The following is a 7,974-nucleotide window of genomic DNA, read 5'->3' as shown; positions in this document are numbered from 1 at the left end:
ACTGGCACCAAAGCTGGCATTTAACTCCAAGAAAAGTCTCTACATGTGAAAGCTTCAATGCTCAGCCAAAGCAGACACCAAGTGGGCCCGGAAATGGATTTCTGCATCATTTACTCATTTCTGTAAACCCTAGGTTACTAGTTCTCTATAAATAGGACTTTTTACTACTGTATTTGATATACTTTTCATCTTTTGATCTCTTGATCGCGCTTTGGGAGGCTGGCCATACGGCCATGCCTAGATCTTTTGTTCGTATGTATTTTCAACGGTGGAGTTTCTACACCCCATAGATTAAGGTGTGGAGCTCTGCTGTTCCTCATTGATTAATGCAAAGTACTATTGTTTTTCTATTCAACTCAAGTCTATTTCTTCTCCAAGATATTCATTCGCACTCAAGAACATGATGAATGTGATGATTATGTGACACTCATCACCATTCTCACCTATGAACGCGTGCCTGACAACCACTTCCATTCTACATGCAAACAAGCTTGAATGTGTATCTCTTGGGTTTCTAATCTAAGATTAGAACCTTCGTGGTATAGGCTAGAATTATTGGCAGCCATTCCTGAGATCCGGAAAGTCTAAACCTTGTCTGTGGTATTCTGAGTAGGATCTGGGAAGGGATGAATGTGATGAGCTTCAAACTCGCGAGTTTTGGGCATAGTGACAGACGCAAAAGGATCAATGGATCCTATTCCAACATGATCGAGAACCAACAGCTGATTAGCTGTGCGGTGACAGCGCATTTGGACCATTTTCACCGAGAGGACAGGCTAGATGAGTTAGATGAATTCAGGCTAGAAGCCTATGAGAGTGCTAAGATATACAAGGAAAGAGCTAAGAGGTGGCATGATAAGAAGATCACAAAGAAGGAATTCAAGCCAGGACAACAAGTGCTCCTATATAACTCAAGGCTCAAGATCTTCCCTGGCAAACTTAAGTCTAAGTGGACTGGCCCGTACTTGGTGACAAAGGTTTTTCCTTATGGGAGTATTGAATTGCTAGATGAAGCAACAAAGAGTCAATTTACAGCAAACGGTCACAGAGCAAAGCTGTATTTGGGAGGACAATGGGATAAGGAAAAAGAGGTTCAGAACCTACAACCTTCTTGAAAAGAATTGAAGAATGTCAAGCTAATGACAATAAAGAAGCGCTTGTTGGGAGGCAACCCAACCTGAGGTAGTTTTCTTTTCATAGCCTTTTCAATAAAAATGTTGAATAATTGATATGCATTGCAAGGAGCTAAGTTTGGTGTTGCACACCAAAACAATTTAAGGGAGAATGAAGGATTCTAAGTTTGGTGTTCCACCAAAACCTCATTTAAAAGCACATTCTCACCTCCTGCACAATACTAGCTCTAAGCAATCAAACAGGTTATTCACTTACTTAACTGATTTCGAGTTTTAATTCCATAACCTTTAGTAAGGAAACAAGATTTTACATATAGTCAACCTGTTGCATCAGAAGAAGTGGCAAGGAATTAAGTTTGGTGTTCCCATATCAAATCAAACCCAAAAGCCACACTCAATTCATGCATACTAACCGGTCACCTAAGGGCTTGAGAAGCAAGCAACTTTTGAGAATTGTGCAGGGAACTCACCACCATTTGAAGACACTATGCATCATAACTCAAAAGGACACAACAGAAGGAAGGACAAAGGAACTTGATGAGCGGATAATTTATACGCTTTTTGACATTGTTTTTAGTATGTTTTTAGTAGGATCTAGTTACTTTTAGGGATGTTTTTAATAGATTTTGTGTTAAATTCACATTTCTGGACTTTACTATGAGTTTGTGTGTTTTTCTGTGATTTCAGGTATTTTCTGGCTGAAATTGAGGGACTTGAGCAGAAATCAGATTCAGAGGTTGAAAAAGGACTGCTGATGCTGTTGGATTCTGACCTCCCTGCCCTCAAAGTGGATTTTCTGGAGCTACAGAACTCGAAATGGCGCGCTTCCAATTTCGTTGGAAAGTAGACATCCAGGGCTTTCCAGCAATATATAATAGTCCATACTTTGGCCAAGAATTGACGACGTAAACTGGCGTTCAACGCCAGCCTTCTACCCAAATCTGGCGTCCAGCGCCAGAAAAGGATCCAAAACCAGAGTTGAACGCCCAAACTGGCACAAAAACTGGCGTTCAACTCCACAAATGGCCTCTGCACGTGCAACACTTAAGCTCAGCCCAAACACACACCAAGTGGGCCCTGGAAGTGGATTTATACATCAAATACTTACTCATGTAAACCCTAGTAGCTAAGTTTATTATAAATAAGACCTCTTACTATTGTATTTGACATCTTTGGATTACCTTATGATCCTTTGATCACGTTTTAGGGGGCTGGCCATCTCGGCCATGCCTGGACCTTCACTTATGTATTTTTAACGGTAGAGTTTCTACACTCCATAGATTAAGGTGTGGAGCTCTGCTGTTCCTCAAAGATTAATGCAAAGTACTACTGTTTTCTATTCAATTCTTCTTATTTCGCTTCTAAGATATCCATTCGCACCCAAGAACGTGATGAAGGTGATGATTATGTGTGACGCTCATCATCCTTCTCCCTTATGAATGCGTGCCTGACAAACACTTCTGTTCTACATGAAATAAGCTAGAATGAGTATCTCTTAGATCTCCTAACCAGAATCTTCATGGCGTAAGCTAGAATGATGGCGGCATTCAAGAGAATCCGGAAGGTCTAAACCTTGTCTGTGGTATTCTGAGTAGGATTCAATGATTGAATGACTGTGACGAGCTTCAAACTCGCGATTGTTGGGCGTTAGTGACAGACGCAAAAGGAGGGTGAATCTTATTCCAGCATGATCGAGAACCGACAGATGAATAGCCGTGCCGTGACAGGGTGCGTGAGCATATTATTCACTGAGAGGAGGGGATGTAGCCACTGACAACGGTGATGCCCTTGCATAAAGCCAGCCATGGAAAGGAGTAAGACTGATTGGATGAAGATAGCAGGAAAGCAGAGGTTCAGAGGAACGAAAAGCATCTCCATTCGCTTATCTGAAATTCCTACCAATGATTTACATAAGTACCTCTATCCCTATCTTATTATATAATATTCGAAAACACCATTATCACTTTATATCTGCCTGACTGAGATTTACAAGGTGACCATAGCTTGCTTCATACCAACAATCTCCGTGGGATTCGACCCTTACTCACGTAAGGTATTACTTGGACGACCCAGTGCACTTGCTGGTTAGTTGTATCGAAGTTGTGACAATTATGAATTAAGATCAGAGCACCAAGCTTTGGAGCCATTACCAGGATTTGTTCGAACCTGGACATCACAATTTCGTGCACCAAGTTTTTGGCGCCGTTGCCGGGGATTGTTTGAGTTTGGACAACTGACGGTTCATCTTGTGCTCAGATTAGGTAATTTTCTTTTTTTGTTTTCTTTTCTTTTTCAAAAATAATTTCAAAAATCTCTCATCTGTTTTCGAAAAATTTAAAAATGTTTTCAAAAAAAAAAAATTTTATTCAAAATTTTTAAGAATGAATTCTAGTGTTTCATGAAGCATGTTGAAGCCTGGCTGGCTGTAAAGCCATGTCTAAATTCATTTGGACTGAGGCTTGCAATTTGTTATCAAGAGCAATTTAGTTGTTGCTCATCCACCTGCTGCTGATCCATGATCACCTGCTGAAGCTTGGCTGGCCATTGGTCATGTCTAGTGTTTTGGACTGGAGCTTTCTTTGAAAGCTTGGCTGGCTAGTGAGCCATGTCTAATTCCTGGACTGAAGCTTCAGACTAAGAATGCAAGATTCCTGGAATTCATATTAAAAATTTTGGAATCCTTATTTTCCTTTTTCAAATTAATTTTCGAAAAAAAAAATACAAAAAAATTAGAAAATCATAAAAATCAAAAATATTTTTCTGTTTCTTGTTTGAGTCTTGAGTCACATTATAAGTTTGGTGTCACTTGCATATGCATCTTGCATTTTTTCGAAAATATCATGCATTCATAGTGTTCTTCATGATCTTCAAGTTGTTCTTGGTAAATCTTCTTGTTTGATCTTGATGATTTTTTGTTTTGTGTCTTTTCATGTTTATCATATGCATTCTTGAATTCTTAGTGTCTAAGCATTAAAGAATTCTAAGTTTGGTGTCTTGCATGTTTTCTTTGCATTAAAAATTTTTCAAAAATATGTTCTTGATGTTCATCTTGACATTCATAGTGTTCTTGGTGTTCATCTTGACATTCATAGCATTCTTTCATGCATCACATGTTTTGATCTAAAAATTTCATGCATTGCATAATTTTCATGTTTTTCATAAAAATTTCAAAAATCAAAAAAATATCTTTCCCTTTTTCTCTCATCAAATTCGAAAATTTGGATTGACTTTTTCAAAAATTTTTAAAATCAAATTGTTTCTCATGAGTCAAATCAAATTTTCAATTTGAAAATCTTATCTTTTTCAAAATCTTTTTCAAAAATCAAATCTTTTTCAAAATTCTTAGTTATTTTCGAAAATTCCAAAAATATTTTTCAAAAATCTTTTTCTTATTTTTATACCAAATTTTCGAAAATAATATAATCAATTAATGTTTTGATTCAAAAAAAATTCGAAGTTTGTTACTTGCTTGTTAAGAAAGATTCAAACTTTAAGTTCTAGAATCATATCTTGTGATTTCTTATGAATCAAGTCATTAATTGAGATTTTAAAAATCAAATCTTTTTCAAAAAAACTAACTTCAATCATATCTTTTCAAAAATATCTTCTTATCTTATCTTTTTCAAAAATATCTTTTCAAAATATCTTCTCTAACCTCCTAACTTCTTATCTTTTCAAAATTTGTTTCAACTAACTAACTAACTTTTTGTTTGTTTCTTAACTTTTTCAAAACCACCTAACTAACTCTCTCTCTCTCATTTTTCGAAAATATCTTGCCCCTTTTTCAAAATTTCTTTTTAATTAACTAATTATTTTTATTTTTATTTTTGATTTCAAAAATTTTCGAAAATTTCTAACATTTTTCAAAAAAAAAAAAACCATTTTTCAAAAATCACTAACTCTTTTTCAAAATAATTTTCGAAAATTATCCCTCCCCCATCCTATTCTATTTATTCATTCATATCCTAACATCTCATCTCACATCTCTTCCATCCGTACAGTTGTGTTTCTTCCATTATATTACATTCTTTGTCTCCCCCTCTTCTTCCACTCACACAGGGATCCCTATACTGTGGTATAAAGGATCTCCATTATTATTATTATTTTTCTGTGCCTTCTTCTTTGTCATATGAGCAGGAGCAAAGATAAGAGCATTCTTGTGAAAGCAGATCCAGAACCTGAAAGGACTCTGAAGAGAAAATTAAGAGAAGCTAAAATACAACAATCCAGAGATAACCTTTCAGAAATTTTCGAACAGGCAGAGGAGATGGCAGCCGAAAATAATAATAATGTAAGGAAGATGCTTGGTGACTTTACTGCACCTAATTCCAATTTACATGGAAGAAGCATCTCCATTCCTGCCATTGGAGCAAACAACTTTGAGCTGAAACCTCAATTAGTTTCTCTGATGCAGCAGAACTGCAAGTTTCATGGACTTCCATCTGAAGATCCTTTTCAGTTCTTAACTGAATTCTTGCAGATATGTGATACTGTTAAGACTAATGGAGTAGATCTTGAAGTCTACAGGCTCATGCTTTTCCCCTTTGCTGTAAGAGACAGAGCTAGATTATGGTTGGATTCTCAACCCAAAGACAGCCTGAACTCTTGGGATAAGCTGGTCACGGCTTTCTTAGCCAAGTACTTTCCTCCTCAAAAGCTGAGCAAGCTTAGAGCTGATGTTCAAACCTTCAGACAGAAAGAAGGTGAATCCCTCTATGAAGCTTGGGAAAGATACAAACAGTTGACCAAAAAGTGTCCTTCTGACATGCTTTCAGAATGGACCATCCTGGATATATTCTATGATGGTTTATCTGAGCTATCAAAGATGTCACTGGACACTTCTGCAGGTGGATCCATTCACCTAAAGAAAACGCCTGCAGAAGCTCAAGAACTCATTGACATGGTTGCTAATAACCAGTTCATGTACACTTCTGAAAGGAATCTTGTGAGCAATGGGACGCCTATGAAGAAGGGAGTTCTTGAAGTTGATACTCTGAATGACATATTGGCTCAGAACAAAATATTGACTCAGCAAGTCAATATGATTTCTCAGAGTCTGCATGGAATGCAAGCTGCATCCAACAGTACTCAAGAGGCATCTTCTGAAGAAGAAGCCTATGATCCTGAGAACCCTACAATAGCAGAGGTAAATTACTTAGGTGAACCTTATGGAAACACCTATAACTCAACATGGAGAAATCATCCAAATTTCTCATGGAAGGATCAAAAGCCCCAACAAGGCTTTAATAATGGTGGAAGAAACAGGTTTAGCAACAACAAACCTTTTCCATCATCAACTCAGCAACAGACAGAGAACTCTGAACAAAATGCTTCTAATTTAGCAAATCTAGTCTCTGATCTATCTAAGGTCACTGTAAGTTTCATGAATGAAACAAGGTCTTCCATTAGAAATCTGGAAGCACAAGTGGGCCAGCTGAGTAAAAGGATCACTGAAATCCCTCCTAGTACTCTCCCAAGCAATACAGAAGAGAACCCAAAAGGAGAGTGCAAGGCCATTGACATAAGCGCCATGGCCGAACCTGTAAGGAGAGGAGAGGACGTGAATCCCAAGGAGGAAAACCTCCTGGGACGTCTAGTGGTCAATAAGGAGCTTCCCTCTGAGGAACCAAGGGACTCTGAGGCTCATCTAGAGACCATAGAGATTCCATTGAACCTCCTTATGCCCTTCATGAGCTCTGATGAGTATTCCTCTTCTGAAGAGAATGAGGATGTTACTGAAGAGCAAACTGCCAAGTTTCTTGGTGCAATCATGAAGCTGAATGCCAAATTATTTGGCATTGATACTTGGGAAGTTGAACCTCCCTTGTTCATCAATGAACTAAGTGATCTGGATCAACTGACATTGCCTCAGAAGAGATAGGATCCTGGAAAGTTCATAATACCCTGCACCATAGGCACCATGATCTTTAAGGCTCTGTGTGACCTTGGTTCAGGAATAAACCTCATGCCCCTCTCTGTAATAGAGAAACTGGGAATCTATGGGGTGCAAGCTGCTAAAATCTCACTAGAGATGGCAGACAGCTCAAGAAAACAGGCTTATGGACAAGTAGAAGATGTATTAGTAAAGGTTGAGGGCCTTTACATCCCTGCTGATTTCATAGTCCTGGATACTGGAAAGGAAGAGGATGAATCCATCATCCTAGGAAGACCTTTCCTGGCCACAGCAAGAGCTGTGATTGATGTTGACAGAGGTGAAATAGTCCTTCAATGGAATGAGAACTCCCTTGTATTCAAAACTCAAGGATCTCCCTCTGCAACCATGGAGAGAAAGCTTGAAAAGCTTCTCTCAAAGCAGAGTCAACCAGAGCCCCCACAGTCAAACTCTAAGTTTGGTGTTGGGAGGCCACAACCAAACTCTAAGTTTGGTGTTGAACTCCCATATCCAAACTCTAAGTTTGGTGTTGGAGAGTCTCAACAAAGCTCTGCACATCTGTGAGGCTCCATGAGAGCTCACTGTCAAGCTATTGACATTAAAGAAGCGCTTGTTGGGAGGCAACCCAATGTTTATCTAATTCTTATTTTTATTGTTTTTCATGTTTTCTTAGGTTCATGATCATGTGGAGTCACAAAATAAATAGAAAAATTGAAAACGGAATCAAAAACAGCAGAAGAAAAATCACACCCTGGAGGAGCATCTGTCTGGCGTTCAAACGCCAGAACAGAGCATAGTTCTGGCGCTGAACACCCAGAACAAGCATGGTTCTGGCGTTCAACGCCAGAAATGGCAGCAAAGGGGCGTTGAACGCCCAAAATGGGCACCAACCTGGCGCTGAACGCCCAAAGTTGTGTGCAAGGGCATTTTGCATGCCTAAATTGGTGC

At 38.6% G+C, this 7,974-nt stretch overlaps 1 non-coding gene across 1 annotated transcript; it reads right to left on the bottom strand.

Annotated features, from left to right (window-relative positions):
- Positions 1 to 5,796: 5,796 nt before the first annotated feature.
- On the bottom strand, positions 5,797 to 5,904 carry LOC112730950 (small nucleolar RNA R71). Its single transcript, XR_003166749.1, has one exon. It is a non-coding gene; the product is annotated as a small nucleolar RNA R71 (small nucleolar RNA).
- Positions 5,905 to 7,974: the final 2,070 nt, after the last annotated feature.

This window comes from Arachis hypogaea, chromosome 12, assembly GCF_003086295.3.
Source record: "Arachis hypogaea cultivar Tifrunner chromosome 12, arahy.Tifrunner.gnm2.J5K5, whole genome shotgun sequence".
Lineage (NCBI taxonomy): Eukaryota > Viridiplantae > Streptophyta > Magnoliopsida > Fabales > Fabaceae > Arachis > Arachis hypogaea.
This window is presented reverse-complemented; position numbering and strand designations above follow the sequence as displayed.